This window comes from Lissotriton vulgaris, chromosome 10 (assembly GCF_964263255.1).
Source record: "Lissotriton vulgaris chromosome 10, aLisVul1.2, whole genome shotgun sequence".
NCBI lineage: Eukaryota > Metazoa > Chordata > Amphibia > Caudata > Salamandridae > Lissotriton > Lissotriton vulgaris.
This window is the reverse complement of record NC_141698.1, coordinates 158,430,027-158,441,804: the sequence shown is the minus strand read 5'-3', so window position 1 is coordinate 158,441,804 and position 11,778 is coordinate 158,430,027. Positions and strand designations below refer to the sequence as shown.

The 11,778-nt window shown below is 45.0% G+C and overlaps 1 pseudogene; it reads left to right on the top strand.

The window, feature by feature from the left end:
* The first annotated feature begins 2,229 nt into the window (after positions 1-2,229).
* Positions 2,230-4,385, top strand: LOC147684881 (claudin-7 pseudogene; annotated as a pseudogene).
* Positions 4,386-11,778: the final 7,393 nt, after the last annotated feature.

The following is an 11,778-nucleotide window of genomic DNA, read 5'->3' as shown; positions in this document are numbered from 1 at the left end:
CTCCGTTCCACCAAAACCTGATTGTGACCCCGATTTAAAATCCTGTATACATCGTAGCCAACTTTAATAGTCGAAACATAAACCAGTGTTGTGATATATTGACATGTCACCCCCGTATCCCAACTCGCTATTATAGAAAATGCCCATACTTGGCCACATCTCCAAAACCTCCCGTATATCTGTTTCCGATCTTACCTCAATTTTTTATATTCATTCCGAAAAGACACGCCGCTCTCGCTCTATACTATGTTCGGTGATCAGCTCCCGGAAGCCAGTAAACACTGCCTCTATAAAGGCCCGCCCCCGTATCACTTTGCACTCGCGCACGTAATCACGTGCTGGCAACGTGTAGTCATTTTCAACAATGGGGTAACCCAATTAGTCAAGGACCTGGGTAAAATGCGATAAGAAAAACAATGGTCCTAGACCTAAATTTAATACTGTCCCAGTCAATACTTAGTTATTCAATCAAACAATAATTTGGAGCATAGACTACATCAGCAGCTCAACGTAATGAATACGATACTAGATCAAAAAACAGTACAAAAGCAACAGACTTATTACCAAGCAATTTTAAGTCATTGCTTATTCAGTATGTTCATTTCTTATCGTTCATAAAAGAACAGTGTGTGGATACCAATTCAATACTGTCCATAAATCACACTAATACAAAATTGGTGACTGTGCCCCAAGAAGGAATGTGCCTAGGTAGAAGTGATGATGTAGGTGTTATAGAGGAGATAAACAAAGGATCAGGAAAATAGTGACAAGAAATATTTAAAATACAATTTTTGAAACACAATGGATCAGTTTGTATTCACCGTCCAATTGGTCACCCGGCCATTATATTATTTATGTATGACATTTTTACACAAATGCAAATAATCGGACATGGGTTCCAAAATAAGCATGTAAATTTTAGGGATCAATCCAGGTCCTGGTGAGGTCAAAAAATGGGCGTCGACGTTTCGACTCTTCTAATGGCCCGACGGGTAAGTTGCACCTCGGCCGTGCGAGTCTTCATCAGGACAATCGGGGGAAGGGCAATATCACCAAAGCTTGGTAATCTTGAAGTCCCTACAATAATTAAGGACAAAGTAAGTCTGTTGCACTACCGTGAGTAATTATAAATGATCCCATGTGGGCCAAAGCTTACCCGTATGGGAAGAAGGAAGATTTTCAGACCTTGTGTGGACTCTCTCACACAGGGAAGGTGTATGATTTCTCCTAAGGGACAAACATGTCAATAATTAACAACAGGGACACTCTTGGAATCCCCCTCCACACTCTGCTGTTCATGTGGTAAGGAAGAGATCTACATACCTATTGATAACGCTCGGTGGGTATGTTAATCTGTGTCCCCAAACTCTCTTGGACATATGGTACCCTTGTGCCCACTAGTGGCTTGAAATCCGTACAAGTTGGAAAGGCATCGTCATTACAAAACCTATAATCAATCGGAAAGCAGTTTCATGCTCAATTAGAGAAGGAGATATATATATATATATATACCTTAAAGAGGAGCAAATCCCCCACGCCCAAATATAATTCATGGCCATACCTGCACTCTAGCGTGACGTCTCAATTCAAGGGGGTTCAACCTGCAATGGATTAATACCCATAATTACCACTCCGCGCACAAATTGACTGCACAAGAGCGTAAAAGGAGCCTCTCCTACCTTCAGTTCGAAGGATTCCTGGTTTCATCCAACTACCGGCGTCTACGAGTGAATGCCTTCAACGCGGAAGTGTCTTCACTGGGAGTGGGGGAGCGTCATCATGGAGCTAGTAGAAAGACTCCACTGTGACTCCGGGATTACTCAACCCTATGAATGCGTTCGTAAACTAACGGGATACCACAGTGTCCGCCGTCCAAAATTTTAAAAAAGGCTCTTGCCTAAATAATGTACATGGGTAAATCATTAAGCCAAAACATTTTTATTTTTGCCAAAAAATGCCGATTTCGAACCAGTCACAACACAGCACATACCCCAGTCCAAACCTCACTCTAGTGTACCATAGCGTTTGGTCTCAGTTCTAATCTTCAAAGTGGGGTAGGTGTGGACTGGGGTTGTTCTATGCTAACCCCTTGCTCCTGTGATTGTCATAGTGCAATATTTGCTGATAGATTTACAACACGTACAGATCCCACGACCAATCAGCATAATATTATTAAACATTTAACCCCTTGTTCATGCATCATGATGACATAGCTATGTTTACAAGACCATGCTAATACAGGTTCATGAAACTCCTAAGCGGTTAGCATCAAACAAAACATTTAAAAAGAGAGATAACATACATAATCCCTACTTCGCAAGGCATGTCACTAAAGAACATAGACAAACAACACAAATGATAAATCACTAATACAATTACATTTTGAAAAGATGCCTGTTTCAGATAGACAATTCTTTTAAGTCAGAATGGTATAATAAAGACCACCAGTGAAAAGTCACAAATGCAGTTTTTTAAAAACAGATGGACAGTTCTTTAAAGACAGACTAACATGGTAAAGACCAGTCAACATGATAATCACAGTTCTAGCAGTGACACCTGTCTTCTGATCTCCTCCTGTTCATTAAGCCCTCTTAGTACAGTATCAAGGGAGTATATCCATCTACATTCCCTGCGACTTAAGGTGCTCCCTAAATCACCACCTCGAGGGTTCGGTAATACTTTTTCAATGACCCACCATTTTAAAGAGTCAGTGTGTTCAAACTTCACAAAGTGGTCAACCAGTGGGGCCCACTGTACATTGCAACGAATACGACTACAGTGTTGCAATATACGACATTTGATTTTTTTTAATTGTCTGCCCGACGTACGTAAAGCCACATGGGCAGACAATGGCTTATACTACCCCAGAAGTATTACAGTTACTGAATTGGTTAAGGGTGTACGACTGATTATTGTAAGAGAATATGGTTAATTCTACGGTCATAGTGCAGGCCTTGCATGTTCCACTTTTTTTGTGGCCTAGTACAGGTGGGAGCCTCCACAGAGTGCTTTGTTTTACATTGCCTTCCCCAGGGAGTAATGATTTGACCAGAATAAACCCAATATTTTTGCCTTTTCGAAAAGCATGTAATGGAGGTGGTATATTGCCCAATTCCTCAGTCACAAGGTGCCAGCACTGTTCCCAATAAACTGCGCGCCTGCGCGCGCGCGCCCATTGAAGGCACCCCAAGCGCGCAGTGCTTATTATTTAGCGCGCACATTCTGAGACTGTTCGTGCCGCCGCTTTTAACATGCGAGCGGCACGAAACCCCAGCATTTCTGTTCGCGTTCACGTGCGGCCCTTGCACTTGCTCAATTCCTTTCCTGCCAGTGCACCGCTGCGGGGCTGATTGTGGGCCATTGAGTTAGTATTCATATTAAATGCAGCGCACACGGGCTGCAATTAATATGAATACTACCTCAATGCCCCTCAATCAGCCCCGCAGCGGTGCACTGTTAAGAAAAGAAAAACTGACTTTCAAACACGACGTGTGCTTTAGCACACGCGGTGTTTGACACTGTGATTTTCTTTTCTTAACAGTGAACAGATGTGGGGCTGATTGTGTGCCATTGAGTTAGCATTCATATTAATTGCAGCCGGTGTGCGCTGCATTTAATATGAATACAGACTATGAAGAGAAAGGGAGGAGGCGCCGGTCGGACAGAGGCTCAGAGCGGAAGAGGGTGGCGGATCCGAGCAGGGGAAGAGAGGCCAGAGCGGGAGAGGAGGTGCTGCAGAGGCCAGGATCAATCATGGCAAACTCGGACTGGAGATACTGGGCTTCGTGCTGGCGCTGCTGGGCTGGATCGGGCTGATCGTGTCCACAATCCTGCCCCAGTGGCAGATGAGCTCTTACGCCGGGACAGCATCATCACGACCATCGCCGTCAACCAGGGGCTGTGGATGAGCTGTGCCATCCAGAGCACGGGCCAGATGCAGTGCAAGGTGTAAGACAGCATCCTGGTGCTGTCCGGTTCTCTACAGGCCACACAAGCGCTAATGGTGGTTTTATTGTGGTGTCCGCTGTGGCATCGTCTTCCTGCTGGGAGGTCTGGCTGCTCTGGTTGCATTTTCATAATACGGCAACACGATTGTGCAGGACTTCTACAACCCCTTCACCCCGGTCAACACCAAATATGAGTTTGGATCTGCAATCTTCATTGGCTGGGCAGGGTCGTTGCTGGTGGCCCTCGGCGGTGCTCTGCTCACTTGCTCTTGCCCAAGGAAGTCTGGGTCCACAAGTACCCCAAATCGACGGCAGGGAAGGCACAAGTGCTTTTGCAATCCCTTGTGTCCCATAATACAGATGTTGCAGATGGTCATATGTTTGGATAAGGCCTCAGGATTGGGTGATATATTAATGAAAATGCGAGACATCAGCTAAACATGCAGGTGTGCTCCATACAGTCCACGAGCATCAGTACATTAATAGATTAATAACGTGGAAATGCGTGTGACTATGAGGAAAATGTATCTGATTAAAAGCCCTGAAGTTACATTAGAGCTCACAAACAGCGGGATAGCCAAACATTAAGACTGCAAGAGAGAGGAGTGGGGAATAAAGGCACAAGTGTAAACATGAGAGAAGGATACATATAGAGACGAGATGTAATGAGAAACCTGTTAAGAAGACAGAGATGAGAAATAGAAAGGAAGAGATTCGAAAATATTAGAGTAGTATGAAGGCCTGAGGGAGAAATTAGATAAAAAGTGAAGGACCAAGAGACACGAGAGGATAGGAATTGAAATGTCCTTCAAAGGAATATAGCGATTCTGAAGAATAGTTGGTGACAGCGAGCGACATCCAGAAATTAACTTTGAGGACAAGACGGAAAACCATGCTCCATTCCATTTGTAGGTTTGCCCCACTCTCTATAGTTCGGTCTCTTCTCCCCCCCGTACTTGCTCCAGGACTAGGCATTTTGTTACAGGGCGAAGGAGGGCTCTGGTGTCTTCTTGCTGACTTCTCCCTCCAAATTGTGGCTCGTGCGTCCTTTATTTTGTGTGGGTCAAGCAGATTAATAAAGCATTTGCAATGCAGTAGGTCTCGTATATCCGAGAGTTTCAGCTATGAGCATTGTAAAATGACAATGCCTTTTATTTACTTTTTAAAAGTCAACACATAAATAAAAAGCATTGTCATTTACAATACCAGTAGCTCAAAATCGTAGTAAATGTGTGACCTATTGCATTGCAAATTCTTGTTATAATGTTTTTCCCATCCTGCTGGAGTCTTGCGGGAGTCAATGCGGCCCGTGTACTACTTTGTGGGCCTGAAAATGTTTCAGAATTTGGCCCCAGGGGGGGCTCTCTGATATAAAATACTGTATATAATATCTGTTTTAATATTCAGAAATTTGCACACGTACAAGAAGTAATACTTTCAGAATGTCAGAGTTTTCTTTATGTGAAAGAAAGAGTATGCTGATATCTTGGAATCGCTGTGATGATGGGGCACGGAGGGCCTGGAACAATGTAGCCATGCATCACCCGAAGTTAATAAAATGCTCACTGCCCACATCCACGTGCGTTTGGAGTTTATATGATTGCATAATATTGCTTGCTATTTCCAGTCCTTATAAATGAGGAGTGGTATATAAAGGGCTATACAAAAATACATTATTGTTCCTGCTATTATTATTAGCACACCAGAAGAGGTTGGGCATCAGAGAGAATTGTGGAACAGGTGACAATGAGACAGAAGCCAGGGCGGAGGCAGGCCGATTAGGGAATAAGTACCAAAAAGAGAACCAAGGGTGGAGGGTGAGGGTGAGACGAAGAGGAACTGCGCCGTTGTGGGTAGTAGCTGAGCTCTGGTGGCATGGTGCCACCCCTCCTACAGTATGCCTCACAGCTGCTGGCAGGCCATAGATATCCACCAACACCAGCTCCTTGTGCGCCGACCAGTGACACTGTAACTCCTCTCTCTCGGCCTTCACTTCATGCGCCACCCACCGCCCTAGCCAACCATAGGCGGGGATTTCTCATCCCTGCTGCGGCAACAGCTGTTGTTTCAAAGGAGGCGACAAAGGAGAGAAAACGCAGCTATACCGAATATGCATGAGCAACATTTCAGCGCCGGTGCACGACCAGAAATTAAGGGACCCAGAAAGACGTAACCACACCGACGTATAAAAGCAGCGAAGCAACAGCCGGACAAAATGATAGCTGCCTCGAAAGAAAACCAAAGTATGAACGCACTTCTAGATGACATAGCCTCATTCCATAACCATGGTTAACGTCACTCAGCAGATTTAAACAAGCATAAGCCTCTGTGTATCCAAATTGCAAATCTGCCTTAAGACCCTTAACATGGCGCCGTGTGTGTGTGTGAAAAAGCACAGTATTTTCAGTTTTTTAATAAACGTTTGGAGGGATATTTGGCGCTGCACACACGCGCGGTCTGGTTTCTGGCGCACATAGCCATGGCTGCAGCGCACAGAGACCGTAAACTGCCGCACACAGAGGAAATAAATTAGAGGGAACATTGGGTGCCAGTGGTGATTAATTACCTTTTTTATGGCATTGCTTTTAGTATTAAGTCGTTATACAAACCATTCAGAAAAGGGGGTGGTGATGAACAGAGTGTCTGAATTAAGCAGACCACTCTTACCCAGTCCAAAGATCAGGGCTTGATCCATCACCGTTTTTTAGCTCACTGCACCATCCCAGCTCAGAACCTGGCTACATGCAAATTAGTCTGTCCCTGGCCCAGTGCATCATGGGAACAGGGCAGACCAGACTACCAAGCCAATTCTTCACTGGAAAGGAGACAAGCTTCCGGGGACCGGTTTCTGGCATTTCAGCTGTCGTGGCCCGGCTTGCTTGAATCCTGATGGTGCAGTGAGCAAGGGACTCATGTCTGAGTATACCCTGCCACACCTATAGTGGCCAAAAACGATTCAGAAAAGGGGGTAGTGATGAGTCCCTTGCTCAGTGTGGTCTCTGACGGTTCGTTATACGAGGAAAATGCCACATATACAGCAACTAAACCTAAAGCAGCAGAAGCTCAGAAACCTCTACTGGAGACAACCCAAACCTAATCCAACTTCTTTGGCAAGTGGAGGACATTTTTTTTCCCCTCAGGTCTACCGGTGCCACTTCGGAGTTGGGGCAGTCACTGTGCTTTTTACTAATGGCAAGTAGGCAACTAAACATACGATGCACACTGAACTATGCAGTGTTGAGGTCATTCTGGCCTGGATTAGTTCTCAATGAGCATACCCCTGGTTATCAGGTGAAGTTCAGGCGGGTCACATTGATAGGTTTTTTTTATGACATTTGTCCACTAGAAAACTCGTAACTGAACAGAGCATGTTAATACAAAGAAGAGCTACATATCCGACACCTAGGGCATGGTTTAGATCTCGGAGGACTGATTGCTCAGTCACAGCTGTGATGGATATCCCGTCCGCTTCACTCTCCAGGTTACCCTCAGAAATGTATCTGTCTGTGGAGCCTATTTGCGAAGCCATTAATTGTTATGTGACTGCCTATTTACCATAGTTAGATTCTAGCTCTATGTAAGAGGGCCTCTTGCATCCCAATATTGTTCTGATGTACAGCACACTGACACCCTTCTGGTTGAGCTGAACTATATAAAAATAAGACACATCTAATGGGGTTAAGGCACCTCGGCACGTACTCTTTATGGGGCTCAGAGACTTGTCCTTATGGAGGAAAGTCTCTGGTGCTCCAGTCATGTCCGATAACTGTTATAATGGGGGATGATGGTTCAGGAGCAGATCCATGGTCCGCATCTTTTATCACCCCATACTGGCTTTTTCTTGAACTTAAAATAAAAAATAGTGGTGTGTGAGTGTATATATCTCCATAAGGGCTTAAATCTTTCTTTTCTGGAGCCCCTTGATAAGGAAGTGTCTTAGTTCACTTCTGTGGTACAAAAATCAGTAGAAGCATTGCACTGTGCCCATCATTGAGCCTAAATAGTAACGTTTTGATGGAGCTCTTTCAGTCTTGCTTCACATTTGCAGAGCGTCTGCTACCCTTCAACAATGCACAATTGGACCATGTATTTGTTGACTGGGAGTAGCCTTCCTCTGGCTACTCCCAGTCAAGGCAATACAGGCTAATAACCAGATGACAGGCCTGCACCTTGTGACCAAAGGTTATTGTTGGACAGAGCCTAATGGTCCAGGTTTCCTCTGCTAATTTAAACCCAAATGCATTTCATAGGCCCTCTCCAGAGTCTTAAGAGACACGACTCTGCAAAACAAAAGTTTTTTTCATTTTGACAGCCTTGCGCTATGACCACCACATGCCTCTGGGCATCTTTGTTCATGCTGTGGCAAGACCGGTAATTGTCAGTATCCCTCTCCACAAAACAAATATATTTTCTCTGATCTGGTTGTGGTAGTTCAGATGCTTCCAAACAAATCCACGAGCACGGTCAGGATTCGACGGTTTCCATTGCTGGATCATTTGGCACAGTTGTTGCCCTGCCTCAACATGCTTTGATGTGTTTTATTGCATCCCCAGCAACTTTCCATGCAACCCTCATGGACGTCCTTAGAAGGTGAGCAGCTGTTTGATAGCTTGGCAACTTCCTACCCAGAATGCTATAAAAATAGAGACTGCACACCTGCTGGGCCTAACTTCCCCAGTAAAACACATCCCAGAAGAGCCTCGGAGTTGTCGCCCTGTGGACCACGGGAGTGGTGTATGGCATCCGCACAAGTCCCTTAACAGCATCTGCAATGTGGCGGTGCCACCGTGAGGGTTGGTGAAGCACCCCTGAGTCAGGGACTGGCTTGGAGTGAGAGTCAGAGAGGAAGGCCTGTCAGCGAGTGATAAGGCAGCACTCTGGCAAAGTAAGTAAGTGAAGACCCAGACCTGGACTATTAGAGAAGGAGCCCATTAGGTTGCGAACTTGCTAGAGCACTGCACCGCTTGAGCTGCCCAGAGAGCATCTACAGGTACAGCCACATACATAGTAAACACTGACTTGCGGATATAACAGACCTGGGGCCCCTTCCCTTGAGTGGGTGCTGCTATTGTCGAGACTGCTGGCCAAAGACTGGGTTGCTCTACTCTTCCACCACCCCGTGATATGGCTTCGGAAAGTGAGACTGACAGACAGACTGAATGCTGAGAAGTGCCTAACCGGTCCACCACATTTCCTTTGGTTACAGTTGATGATGAGAGATTGGTTACGGGGCTGGGGTCATGGGCATTGGAGAGGTGGCTAGTTCTAAACCCATTGCACGAGGCGGTGGGGGGGAGGGATCACAGGGATTCTTATGACAGTATTTCATGTAGATAATCTCTGATGTTACTGTAAGGAATTGTGGATTGCCTACCTACATCTTCCCTTACATGTCAGGTACAACAGGACAACATAACTGGGATAGACTCCTCGCTCAAGGTTTTATCCTGGAACATGAATGGACCGGGCAACTAATTGAAAAGACTGGTGGTTATAACCTACCTGAAATGTCACTCAACAGACTTGATCCTTCTATAGGAAACGCTCCTGTGGGGTACAATCGCAACTTTTTAGGCAGGGACAAATAGAAAATGTAGGTGCACTCTGGATACTATATAGGCTCCTGTGGGCCAGATATACTGGTTGCGCAGAACCCTTCCATTTACGGTGTGTAAGTCGTGGTCCAGCCCTCTGCAAACACCCAGACTGATGGCTTTAGGGGAATGGATTATAAAAGCACCAGAGGCCCTCCTGATAGTTGGAGGAGATTTACATTTGATTCTACAGGTTGAAGTAGTCAGAATGACCACAATGGGGGGGGGGGATACAGACTATAGAGGACAGTCTGCTCCAGTAGTTCCTCAAGCAGTGGGGCTGCTAGATGCCACTGGCGAGTCTCCCATCCTGGAGTGCGTCAATCTTGATGCAATCCTTATCATCATGTTTGGATTACTTCCTGGTGCCGGCACTCTATGTGCACAGGTGCAGTGACTCAAGGTACTTGCAAAGGCGAATATCTGACCACATGTAAGTAAGCATGACACAGCTGCCTCCAGCACCACATCCCATCATGGGCTAGAGATTTGGGTATTGACAGACTGGGCAACAAAGCAGTTCACCCAGGAGGTGATGGACAGCTACTTCCGGGAGAACGAGGGATAAGTAAAGTTGGTGTCGTCCTCTGGGAGATCTACAAGATGGTGGTGATGGGTCAATTGATTTCCCATACTGTGGGGCTAAAGCAAGAAAGGGATAGGGAAGGGAGAGAGCTGGAAAAAATATAAGAATTGGAGACGCAATATTTGGAATCCCCCTGAAATTAAATCAGCCACCCAGATAGAACATGAGGGATGTGTACAGGCAATTAGTGCAACAGGAGGCAACGTTGCTCAGTAGGGCCAAACAACTTGAGTTGTATGAGGTTGGGAATTTTGTGGAAAACTCCTGGCATGGATTGCGAGGAGAGAAGAGTGTCCACAATGGGTTTAGAAGGTGGCGGAAAACGCAGGGGAAATTGTGCAAACGTTTGCAGGATTTCTGAGAGATTGATATGCCCCACGCACCATAAGTGAAATGGGAGGGGACCTGGATGCATTCCTTCATGACATCCCAGTCTGGTTGGAGAGGCGAGGAAACCAGGAGGGCAAAATTACAGAGGCCTTGGCATTGTTAAAGTGTTGGAGGACTCCAGGCCCAAATGAACAGCCTCTGTAATTCTTTAAATGTGTACGGAGCCAGATGGGGAAGCCGATTAGAACAATGCCTCAATCTAAAGAGCTATAACACAAGGGGGTGGACCCACACAAATCACTAGGACCTGGGTAAAGAACGGTACATAAAACAGATGTCCCCAGTGGACACAATGTTGAAGAAATACTAAAACATCACCTGTAGAATTAATTCAGAACAATTACGCAATGAATTCAACCTATTTATTCATGTATAGCAGGGATTGTCATGTTCATTTAGAAAGAGACAAAAAGAAATGTTCAACATAATCAAAAAGCTTCAAAATGGTGCCACAATGGGAAGGAAAGGTAAGTGCAGATAAGTGCAGAAGTGGGAGAGGGAGGGCAGTGTGCAATATATATACACATCCAAATCATATGATGTGCCAGTCTGGCCTATAATACATGGCCACTGTTCACAACACCATAGCAAGTGGACACATGAAGGGCCTAGGTCTGTTGTCCACAATGGTAGATAAAATATATAGCTGTCTACGTTTTGACCCTGGGGGATGATTGTAGATAACTGTAGTTCTTACAATAGGATCTTCATCAGGACCAATTATGGGTCACCTGGGAATAGTTAAGGGACCTCCATTTGGTGCAGGTGATGAAACATTGAATGAATTTGATTACTATTAGAGGTATAGGTAAGAATTGTTTTTTTTTACCCTATTTATTTATTTGGAAAGTTTTATAAAGCACGAACATGACCCTTGTGGGTATCAGAGCGCTATACACAGAGGCAAAAGCATGAATAAAGTCCGTAAAATAAACACTGTGAAACAACAAGGAGTACACAATCAAGATCAGGGACCGGGTAGTGGGCAACACTAGATCGAATTCTCCTAGAGTGCAAAATATTTCCTGTAACATTCAGCAAAACAAAGTGATGACACCGCATAATAAAATAAGCAACAAATCTGTAGGGTGAGGGCCCTAGGGTAAAATAACAATTATCAAACAATCATAAAAATGGAGAATGATATGTTGGGATAAATGTCAAATCTGTCAACAAGGGGATTTGCAAAAGAGTACAAGATGATGCAGTTCATGATCACTTAGGAAAATCCATTTTGCCTGTTTCTTGAAATAGGCAGTGG